This window comes from Pseudopipra pipra, chromosome 7, assembly GCF_036250125.1.
Source record: "Pseudopipra pipra isolate bDixPip1 chromosome 7, bDixPip1.hap1, whole genome shotgun sequence".
Classification (NCBI taxonomy): domain Eukaryota; kingdom Metazoa; phylum Chordata; class Aves; order Passeriformes; family Pipridae; genus Pseudopipra; species Pseudopipra pipra.
Genome location: NC_087555.1, coordinates 9,867,135 through 9,877,949, shown reverse-complemented (window position 1 = coordinate 9,877,949; position 10,815 = coordinate 9,867,135). Strand labels below are relative to the sequence as shown.

The 10,815-nt window shown below is 40.9% G+C and overlaps 1 long non-coding RNA gene across 1 annotated transcript in view; it reads right to left on the bottom strand.

Moving 5' to 3' along the window:
• Window positions 1–443: 443 nt before the first annotated feature.
• The window catches only part of LOC135417607 (uncharacterized), a 394,759-nt gene continuing 384,387 nt past the window's right edge, over window positions 444–10,815 (bottom strand). Inside the window, exon 3 of the long non-coding RNA XR_010432135.1 lies at window positions 444–626. This is a non-coding gene — a long non-coding RNA (uncharacterized LOC135417607). The remainder of the gene's footprint in view (window positions 627–10,815) is intronic.

Here is a 10,815-nt window from a genome sequence, read left to right as displayed (position 1 = left end):
TTGTGATATTCAAGTTGCACCTTTGCCAATTCCTTCCTTTCTGTCCTGCAATTGTTTTCTTTTTTTGTGGGAGCTGAAGAGGCTCAATATTCCTTTAATAATCCCTAATTCAAGATCTCCAAGAGTTACTTGGGCAGCTTGTGTCTGAGAGGATCTCCTAGTGGAATCTGCTCAACACATCACTGCCAGAGCTATGGCAAAGGATGGAGGGATTTTGGAGTGGTGTGCCTCCTCCATTGTGCCCAGAAGGTCTGGAGCTCAGACCCCTTTTAGAAAGTTTTGCGTGATCTCGATTCACTAAGTGCCAATTTTCATGGTGTAGGGATTGGTGGCACACAGATCATTGTGTGTTCTTGGAAAAAAAGAGGAAGTGTCACCCCTCACCACCACCACTTCCCCCCACTCCCACTTCTGAATGGTTTACCCTTACCTAGATATTCTCAGTTTCAGGATGAAGAAAGAATTTAACAGGTGCACTCCTGCTTAATTTGATTGAAGCTCTTTGTTAATGCTGCAAGATTTTCACTAAAGACCAGCTTTGTTGTGCTCCACCTTCACAAAGGACAGGCCTTTCTGATGTTCCGTGCTATTACACTTTCTGGCAGTTTCTATGTTCTCCAAAACATCTGCAAAACAGGTCAGATGATCTTGTCCACAGTGTGAAATATAATTGTAAGGTGCACAACTCAGAAGCATAAACTCATGCTCAGAGAACCTCGGATTTTGCATTATGGCATTATCATACTCTGCAAAGCTGTTGACAACTGCCAAATACATTTCATTTATACTGAAGTCTGAGAAAAACATAATTAGCACCTCATATTAAAAAGAAAGCAGCATGCTGTTGACAGTAAGCCAGGAAGTTGATAAACACAACTTCCTCAAATTAAATTTCCTGAACAACCTAGACAGGGACATAAATTCTAAAGAGGCTGGTGTTAGCAGCTGTGCAGCACAATCACAATTAAACTCCAAACCCTAACATTAACATTCACTCTTACAATATATATTTTCAGAAGATTTTCAAATTATACCAAGCAAGTTTAATGTTTTGGGTTGGGGGCCTCTGAGTAAGGGATGGTTTCAGCACATAGTTGCTGAAAAACTCTTGTCGTTCCAGAGTTGGTTGTCATCTGTGTGTACTGCTCAATTCAACATGACTTTTTGTAGCTATGTGGAAATGCAGCTTTTCAAAATAGAGATTCCCTTAACAGGTACAGCTTATTTAAAAAGAGAAAAAGAAGTGAGCCTGTATGTGACACAGTGTGGACTTCCCTGCTTCTTAGAGCTCATGGGAAGCCCTGCGAGGCAGGGGAATGTAGCTTTGTGATTTCCCCCATCCCGGTGCTGTCACACCTGGGTGAGTGCAGGGAGAGCAAGACTGGAAGTTGTTTGTTCCTCTTCCAGACCAGGGACAAATTTTGACAATCCAGGGGCCTCAACCCTGAAAGTGCTGTTCCTACACCTATTTTCAGTGTTGCACAACTTTCACACACTCCACATTTTCTTCAGGACTTATCCTAAGAAACTCACAATCCAGTCTTCCACAACTCAGAAGCATAAACTCATGCTCAGAGAACCTCGGATTTTGCATTATGGTCTGTTTTCTCCTCTCTTCCTTCAGCACCCCTGTTCCCTCCACTTGCACAGTATAGTCTGTCTTCCCTTGCATTCCTCTTCCCCCTGTTACGACTTACTAATTGTTTCTCTTCAACTGTGTCTCTTTTTTGTTATTCATATCCTTGTACTTTATTAGTCCTTTTCTCATTACACGGATGTACATAGCAGCTTCCAGCTAATTTTTATGTATTCGGTGCCAAGCTTGCCCTTAATAAAATATTAAAAGACATACACATGTACACTCATAAATCTGAGAGAAGATGAAGGGACTGATTTCTAGAAGCACACCAGAAGGCTGCCAATTTTCTTTGACTTGGTCCCAAATGCTACCCCCAGTTCTACCACTATAAAGTTATAGTGGGTGCAGCTGCTTTTGGTGATGGAACTGCCCTGGCAATATGTTGCATTTCTTCTGAAACTGACAGGTGAAAGGAGTAAGAGAAATATTAAGAACAGAAACTCCTATTATCATTAATTCCAACAATTTTTGTGGGTATGTAGGTATACCTGATATCATGGCGCAGCTCAGCAGTGATTGCACAGAATTGTCCGTCGGCAGTTTGTGCAGAGGGTGAAGAAGGATTTTTCATTTCATGCATCATTTGCAACTGCCTTCAATAATTCAGCAAAGTCAATACATAGCCCTGATGCACAGTTAAGAGAAAAAGCCTGAAGCAAACAAAAGTAAGTAATCCAGAGAGTGACCAAGCATAGCTAAATCCTTTTAAGCTTTGTTCCTCCCCGCTCCCCTGCCCTTTTGCTACATACTACATGAGAGCTTGTAGTTGTTTGCACAAAGTTCATTACAGTCATGGAAATTCCTTGAAATAAATACATAAGGATCTGACCCTCCTGCATCACACAGTAATTTAAATGGATTTTATAGTGCCTTTATTTGCTCAGACCATTCAGGGTTCAGACTGCTCAGTCCTCCATAGTAGAGACCAGACAGTAGTCTTGGGAGAACATTTAATCCCCAAGAGTATGAAGAAACTGTCCTTTAGACATGTGTATTTACCCTGACCCCTTCTTCCCAAAAAAGAGTGAGAGAGGTCAGGAAAAAAATGGAGTAATACAGACACCAGAAATCACTGTAGAATGACCCCACAGCCCATAGTCTGAGGTCAAACAGGTCAGGATCAACTTCCTCAGAATGACCAAAAACCCAAATCTGATACATATCCTACTCCTCAGGTGTCAAATTCCATCTTTGACGCTGGACATACCATGTAGCCATCCTAGAGCATGCAAAGGGTTGAATTGACAAATCCAGACCTCTCGCAAGACAAAAAACTTCTTTATCCTCTGTGGATTACCTTTTTTTTAAATTCAGGAATGTGACATTCAGGCAGCCATAGCGTCAAGTAAATGGATAAAGTCTTGTGACCTTGACAGACTGAATGACTCTGCTGGAAAAATTACTAATGTTTCAGACTTAAAAAGGAAACAATCATTCCATTAACCTGACCAGCAACTCTAGAAACCCCACAAAACACCTGTAGAGAAAAGAAGGAGTGTGTTTGGGACATACATAGGGCAGTGGTGTCAGCAGGCCAATAGGAACAACCTTTCCTGAGAGTGTCTTACTTAAGAACGAGGAATGGTTGCTTTAAGGGTTAGACAACAGGAATAGGACATTTATTCCCATGCCACTAGATCATTGTGGCTGCATTTATGTGATAAAGCATATCACATGCAGAAGTAACTGTCTCTTTGGCCACACTATTCCTCTTGGACACAGCACTGGCATGGGAACCCCAGATAGCATTGGAGATGAGCAGCACTGCTCTTCAGTGTTTGGAAGCTTGGAATGCAAATGGAATAGCCACAGAAGTTGGTTCTATGTGGAGAAAAGAGTAAACTTTCTCAGTCATCCCAGCACTCCTCAATTACTAATGGCTTTCATTCTCAACACTGCTCAGAAAACAAGTCCTCATCAGTGGCGTGTGTAGGGCAGCAAAGGCATTCACTGCTGGGGCAGTAGAAGGGAAAGTCTTAGTCAACCACTGCAAGTGAGAAGCATGGCTGAACTTGGAGACTGCTTGAGAAAAGGCTCTTGGAGAAAAACGCAGGCAGTGTTCTGGGGGTTAATTTTTCTCAAGGTTTTCTTGTGAGAGAGGTTTTCTTTCCTGCTAAGAATTCAGGTTTTTTTCGGCTCCTGCTCCATTCTCTTGCTTCAGCAGAACACAGCAAACACATTTCATTTCCTTTCCTGCCTAGTGGGATGCTGAGGAGATGTGATCTCTGAATTGGTATACGTTTCTGCTGGCCCATATTCACAGCAAAATTTATGACACATGCCATTGCCTCCACTAGCTGATTGGATACAGCCAGGGAAATGGAGAAAGCCTCAACTCGCTGAGCTTCAAAAAATGAACTTCACTTAAGTGATGTATTGTTGTTTTGCAGAAAAAAGGAACACCTGGCTTGTACTGTGGGGAAAAAGAACAAAATGCAACATTCATAAAAATGACTGAAAGGGAACTGGAGAATACAGTTATTTTTGCTTCCACATGAGATAACGTGCCACAAAACAGGGTTTGCAATTATAATCTGGAGTATCTGTTGCTTTTGTTTGACATGATTGCAATAGTATGTCCACTAATTCAATTTTAATTTTCATTAACACCTACTGTATTTTTCAGAGCAGATTCATACTGTTTGATGCTTCCCATGTCACTTGGAAGAAGCATTAGGAAATTATTGTTGGGTTTCTTATGACATTAGATAATTACTTCTTCAGACATAAAAGTCATTTATATTGGATGAGCGAGATTTTGGTTTTGCTTATCCCATTGTACATCTTCAGTGCAGATGTGCTGCCTCTATTCACAAATAAGTAAGAGTAGAATTGACTCTAGAAAGAAAGATTTTTGTATGTATCTTCAGTGCAAAAGAGATTTGCAAATATTTTTAGGTATCTTAGAGTTTAAAATGCTGAGTATGGAGCACATGTTTAATTCAGCTAAAATAGGAGTTAACCCAACTTGCAACTGGGCAGAGAGGAGCAGAGAGGTGTGGGAGGAGAGTGAATAACCAGAGAGGACCCAGAGGTAATCCTTTATCTATTAAGTTATCAGAATAGCAAATGCAAAGTCTGCATGTGTGTGTGTGTCTGCAGGATAGACAAGATCTGTATTTATGTATACATACATTGAAGAAATATGTAAATCAAGGGATATATTTTTAGCAACAGGATATGCAGTGTTATAACACGCACTATTTGCCTTTTCCTAAATGCTACAGAAAAGCAAATCCTGTAGCAGATTTAGCATGAAGATATAGATGTCATATCGTTCATTAAAGCCAGACCAGCTCTTAGGTAATAAGCAAATAAACACGCTGACTCCAACACCTATTTACACATAGTCTCCTGCACTCTGCATTGAGCAATGAGAATTTTGAGTAATTTTAATGCTTGGTAAGTGTGTTACCAGATCCTAGCACCAACATGAATGAGGTTCCTGGGACAACAGGGATACCCCATGTCTGTCTATTACAAATATGGAAATAAATGGTTCTGGCATGGGAGCACTGATGTAGAGCTACTGCCTGGGAGCGTTAATAGAGTTGGTGCCTAGCAATCCTAATTGCAAATGAGCAGCTTCACCTAATTGGTCCAGCAGCACGAATACTATCAAAGTATACCCATCTTCACTGGGAAAATGCTATACCCATTTTGGTCTCTGTTGTTCTTGGAGAATTTGAGCCTTTATTCTTGGGAAGCAGAATCCATTATGATGTATATCTTTTAAAGAATAATTGCTTGTCAGTAAGTGCTGGTCCCAGAAGAAATATATTCTGAATTGATTAGTACTCAACCACCCATCCCTCCATAGAGTTGGGGAGTTCTGTATTATCTTTCTTAACTTTTCAATTAGATTGTGATTTGGGAGCGTTTTTTTCTCCTGCTATGGAGAGAATTGGCTGGCAGAGTGCAGGGAGCAGCAGGAAGGAACTGTGAATCCTCCCACCCTATTGCTAACATGGCATTTTCAAAATAAAATGGAAATTAAACAGTGCTGCTAAATACATGCAATTTCATGTGTCCCTTGGTTTTTAGTTTTAAATATTTGGTGCATGGGTTCCTCAGCATTCTGGTTCTTGGAGAGACACCATCACTCTTGCAGAGAGAATTCAGCAACTGCAAGCATCACTGCTCTCCTATTTGCCTGCCTTCAGCTGAATGACCTGCTAAGAGCAATTCCCGAGACTGTTGTGGACAATCCCACCCTGTGCATTAATCTGCCACTCAGTATAAACCAGGATGTCCAAATTTCTGGCAGTCTGAGCTGTGGGGCCAGTTATTTTAGGGAATTACGTGTGAGCAAAATATTCCAATACAGAAACCACAGTTTCAAAATGATTTGCCAGCCACAAAATTAAACGAATTGGCTGGATAATTCGTTCACTAAAAGTAATTCCACCAATTTTACCACTTAATTTCCTGTCTCTCAGAATGGGAGTCTGGAAAGCTCAGTGTATCAAGGTACATATTTTTTGAAAAGTATTATATGAGAAATGATCATCATAACATACCATCAACAAGTTATGAAAACACCTTGAATTTGTATTTCAATAGAGGAAAGGAGATGGCTGCATGCAAAGTACACAAAAATATAATAACAGTGATTTCTTTGTATTATGGAGAAAACCAAGATGATTTCAAGAGGCAATTTGAAAATAGGATACTAGGCACACTCATCAAACCAAAGAAGGATTGTTTAACAAAGGCCTGATGGTCAGACCAACAATTAGCCGCTGTTTCATCAAAATAATTATAGTGAAAAATTGAAAAAAAAAACCCATATAAAAATCAATACAGGCAAAGAAAACTCCTGATCTGCTGATTCCAAAATAGTGGCCTATTTCTCTCTTTTTAAAACAGCAACGTTGGTGTAGCAGTTTCGGGATATTTTTAGGATAAAAGCCTATTTCTTTCAAAAGCAATAACAAATATTCCATTACTTTGGGAGAGAAGGAAAAAGAAGGACTACTATTTTACCTTTATTTCTATCTCTGTATTGTCTGTGAGAGCTTTTAAAGTCCCTTTCAAATGTGGATAAATTTGCCTAAATAGCATGATTCCTTCCCACAGTCTCCCTATGGTGTGGATGTGCATAAAGATAATAGAGCATGTGAGACTGGGAAAACATGGCCTGGGAAAACATCTCTGCATGCTCTTTCATACAGACAGGTGAAGCATCTTTGAAAGCAGCTCCCTAACTTAATTTAAGTCAGGGTAATTTTGCCATATAATGATGGTATTTCAGCCTGTTTTATCAGAAGGCAACTCTCTCAAGTGAAACATGCAGAACTGCAGTTTGGGCTCCTGAAGCATTTCCTGACATGCAGGAGGTGCTGGACCCAATCTGCTTTTCTCCCTGCTAACTCAGAGCTCGCTTGTACAAATTGTCTCGGTTTCTTCTGAAGAAAATTTGCTAGAAAAAATGTGTCCCAATCAGCCATTGACAAAGCTTATCAGTATGAAAGATACATAAAATAAATAACAAATAAGAGAGACACGGAGAGTCTGACTCTCCCATGCCCTCGCTCCTGAGAAGGAGTAATTTCCTCCTGAAAGCCCCATCTCCAAATGTGCCTGGCAGCACAGGGCTGTCCCAGAGGAAAGGCCCGGGCAGATCACAGGTGAGCACAGTCTGAGGAGCCACAGCAGCACCGGTGGGTGACAGTACTCTGAGGAGAGGACCCTGAGCTGTGGCAGAGCACCCTCCACTTGAGGATGACTCATGTCTCTATGCCACTTAATAAAAAATTAGTGCTACCAGTGCACAACCCAGAGTCTTACTTAACTGTAATTCCCATTTGATTTTCTCTGAAATGGAATGATTACTTTCAGGAAAGAGCAAACTCCCTATCACTGGAGATAAAGCTTCTGTATCTTGCAGCTCCTGGCCCAGGTAGGGGCTCTCTGGGGAACAGCCTTCCTGCTTCAGCTAACATGAGGTCTCCTGAGGAATGGTGAAGGAAATTTGCCAGATCCAGCTTCCTCTCCTGCCATCCTGCCCCAGCCAGCCTCCACCTGTGAGCTCAGCCTCCCTTTCCCTGTGGCCTGACAGCCGTCTTGGCCACTCATCTTTGTTACAAAAAGAGCTTGATTTACTGGTCAACCTATAAGGCTCCTGTGTAGAAATCTCTCAAAGCAGTTGTAAAGTTGTTTGGGTTTTTTTCAATAGCAGTGTATTGAAGATGCATTCCGGGTGGTGTGTGAGATTTTTACATTTGAGGAAGCACGAAAAACTCATAAAAGTGGTAACTTGTGGGGGAATTTGAAAAAAAAAACAACCCTCAGATTTTGCACAGAATAGGAAATATAGTGTTCCACTTCTGTCACTTAACTAAAAGCCTAATCCTGGAATCAAGACATCTCTGTTCATTTCAAACACTAAAACCACAAGATGTTGTCTCAGCTTTGAGGTCAGCACATCTTTGGATTTTTGTGGCACTTTTCACCCCCGGACCCTGCTGTGCTCTGTGCAGTTGAATTGTTCTTTGGATTACTCATGCTTTCCCAAGGAAAATACTAAAAGTGCAACAATCAAGATAACTTGTTCTACAAGCAGTGACACAAGGCTTTTTCTCTATTTGGCATTCAGCTTCACAGCCTAATTAATTAGCATTTGTACAGCACTTTGAAAATATGAAATGCAATTGAAGAACTAAGTACTATTATTAATATTAGCAGCACCATCACTTTGCTCTCCTGAATGCATTTTCCAACAGACTTGCTACAGAAAAAAGTAGCCAAACCAGCTGAACTGACATGCTATAGACCTGAAATACACTTAAGAGCTTCTTCAACACATTTGATTACAGTAAGCCAAATGGTTGAAACATCTGCATAGCTGTGCAAATTTTTTCAGTCTATTAAAAAAATTGAATCTCATATAGCACAATTTGTTCTGAATCTGTCAGCAAGGTAGACAGATATTGCTTTGCAGGACAATTTCAGGATTGTTTATGAAAAGCATTCTGAGATGCTTGACTGCCATAGGCTACCTCTCATTTGTATGTATACAAACAAGCCACCCAGAGAAAAAAACTGCCTTATGAGCCCTTGTAATTGTATCTTTGTCATTTAGCACAGAAACTGCTGATAGTCAAAAGGCACGAACACTTTTAAATAGGCAACTGATCCTGTTGCCCTCAATTTAAAATTTAGCTGTAACTTGTGAACACAGGAGCTCCTGGGACACATCTTTCTTGATTTCCATTTTGGTAGCTTCTGTTTTTGGCAGTGCCAAGAGGATATCTGGCCTTAACCCTCTGAATCAGTTTTATTTCAAAATCAATGGCTTTTCCCCCATGCTGGCTATTTGCTGCTCACACGCTCTCTAACACATGCATGGGTTAGTGGCTGCAGCCGTCATTTCCTCACCCAGCTGCTTCTAACTGCCGGATTTTTATTTCCGAGCAAGCCACCTTGTTCTGCTCGAGGTAATTTGCAGTAGCTGAGAGCTAACTAGCACTTGGCTGCCTTAGGCCAAAGGGAGTCTGCAAAGGACTGTGAGGCTAAATCATTACCTTCCTGCAGTTTGCTTCTCGTGATGGTCACAGTAGCTGTCACACAACGGGACGTGCACCCGAGCCATCGCTAAGGAGGTGCACTGGCTCACCTGGGGCAAACCTGACTGCAGAGGAGGCAAACTGCAGCTGCCAGGCTTTGTGCAGGAGCAGATCAGGAGCACTCTGGAAATCTTTCTGACAGTCCTGCTCAGGAGTGTTACCCATCTGTAAGGGCAGAGCTGACTGTTGGCAGCAGCAACTTGCTTTGGGGTCTACTTTGGTACCACAGTGCCCACACATGCCTGGGTTTTGCAGTGGGAAGAAGAAGCCACGGATTTGCAAGAGCTGAACCTCCCATAACCTTACCCAGCTCACGTATGCTACTGCAAGAGAAGGCATGAGGAGAGAGCAGGGGTCTGAACGGACATCTTTTTGGGCATTTATGGCATGACCAAATCTAAATATGTTGCTTATTGTGCTGCAAAAATTTCCATGTGTACTGACTCCTACTTCATGGTGTATATTTGTTAATTAAAATAAAAAATTATTATAACTCAAGTTTATACTTTTCATTTCTCTCCTAACTCCAGATGTTATTGCCATGTTGGTAGAAAAGTGAAATTTCATAGCTGCAAGGAAGTAGGAGAGAGGAGTTTCATCATTGTAAGGAAGCAATAAATGCCATTTAGTTTGATAACAATGAAAATGGGGCACCAAGGCAGAAAAACAGGTAATAAAACTGGAAATCATGATGCCATGGAAGTCATGGGGCCCCAAGATTGCATCCTGGGCTGTAGAAATTGCCTGCTGTAAGTAAGGCAGGTATATATCCTCAGAACAGCCAGGAGATGGGTCAAAGAAAAGTCAGATTTTTTGGGATGAGTCGCTTAATGGATACGAGTCCAGGAAACAGGAAACCTGACAGCAGTTATTTCTCTGAAAGTCTTGAACAGCTGATTGATCACTACAGACAGATAACGTCCCTAACAGCAATAGCAAACCAGAGCAACCTTGAACTCTGGAGAGTCGACAATTTTCATTAAAAACATGGTATTCAATCATAAAAATACTTTGTGGTTTTAGTTCTTGTGAGTGTTTCGCCCCCCCCTTCCAAATCCCCTGACACTGAGATAACACATCCCTTCAAGATGCATAACAGTGAAATACAAAGATCTTTCAAATATCAAAGCTGTGTGCTGCAGCCTGCAGACAGTACTAAAGTGCTGATGAAGATTTGTTTGATAGCTTTCTGAATTCTGGGGATATTTCCAGAGCCAGAAGACATATTAGAGAGGCTGATTCATAAAGCAAAACCAGATTCTTCATTCATTTCATGTGCAGGGTTCAAAGGAAAGACCCTGTGAAAACGTTACAAAGTACTAATAATACAAACCTCATAAAAATGAAGGAAAAAAAGAGAAAACATCCAAGAAACAAAAAGCCTCCAGAAAAACACATAATAGAACTTAAACCCTGCGAAGCTGGTCTTTGAATACAAGATTGGCATAATACATTTTGAATCTTCAGTCATACAAAAATGTGGTTTTGCATATGAAAGGTCTTTGTAATTTTTCCTATCATCACTATAAGCCTCAGATGCATTTGCTTTGATTTAGTAAACAATAAAAAAGAAAGAAAAAATCCTAAGTGCTTTTCTACAGATGTATA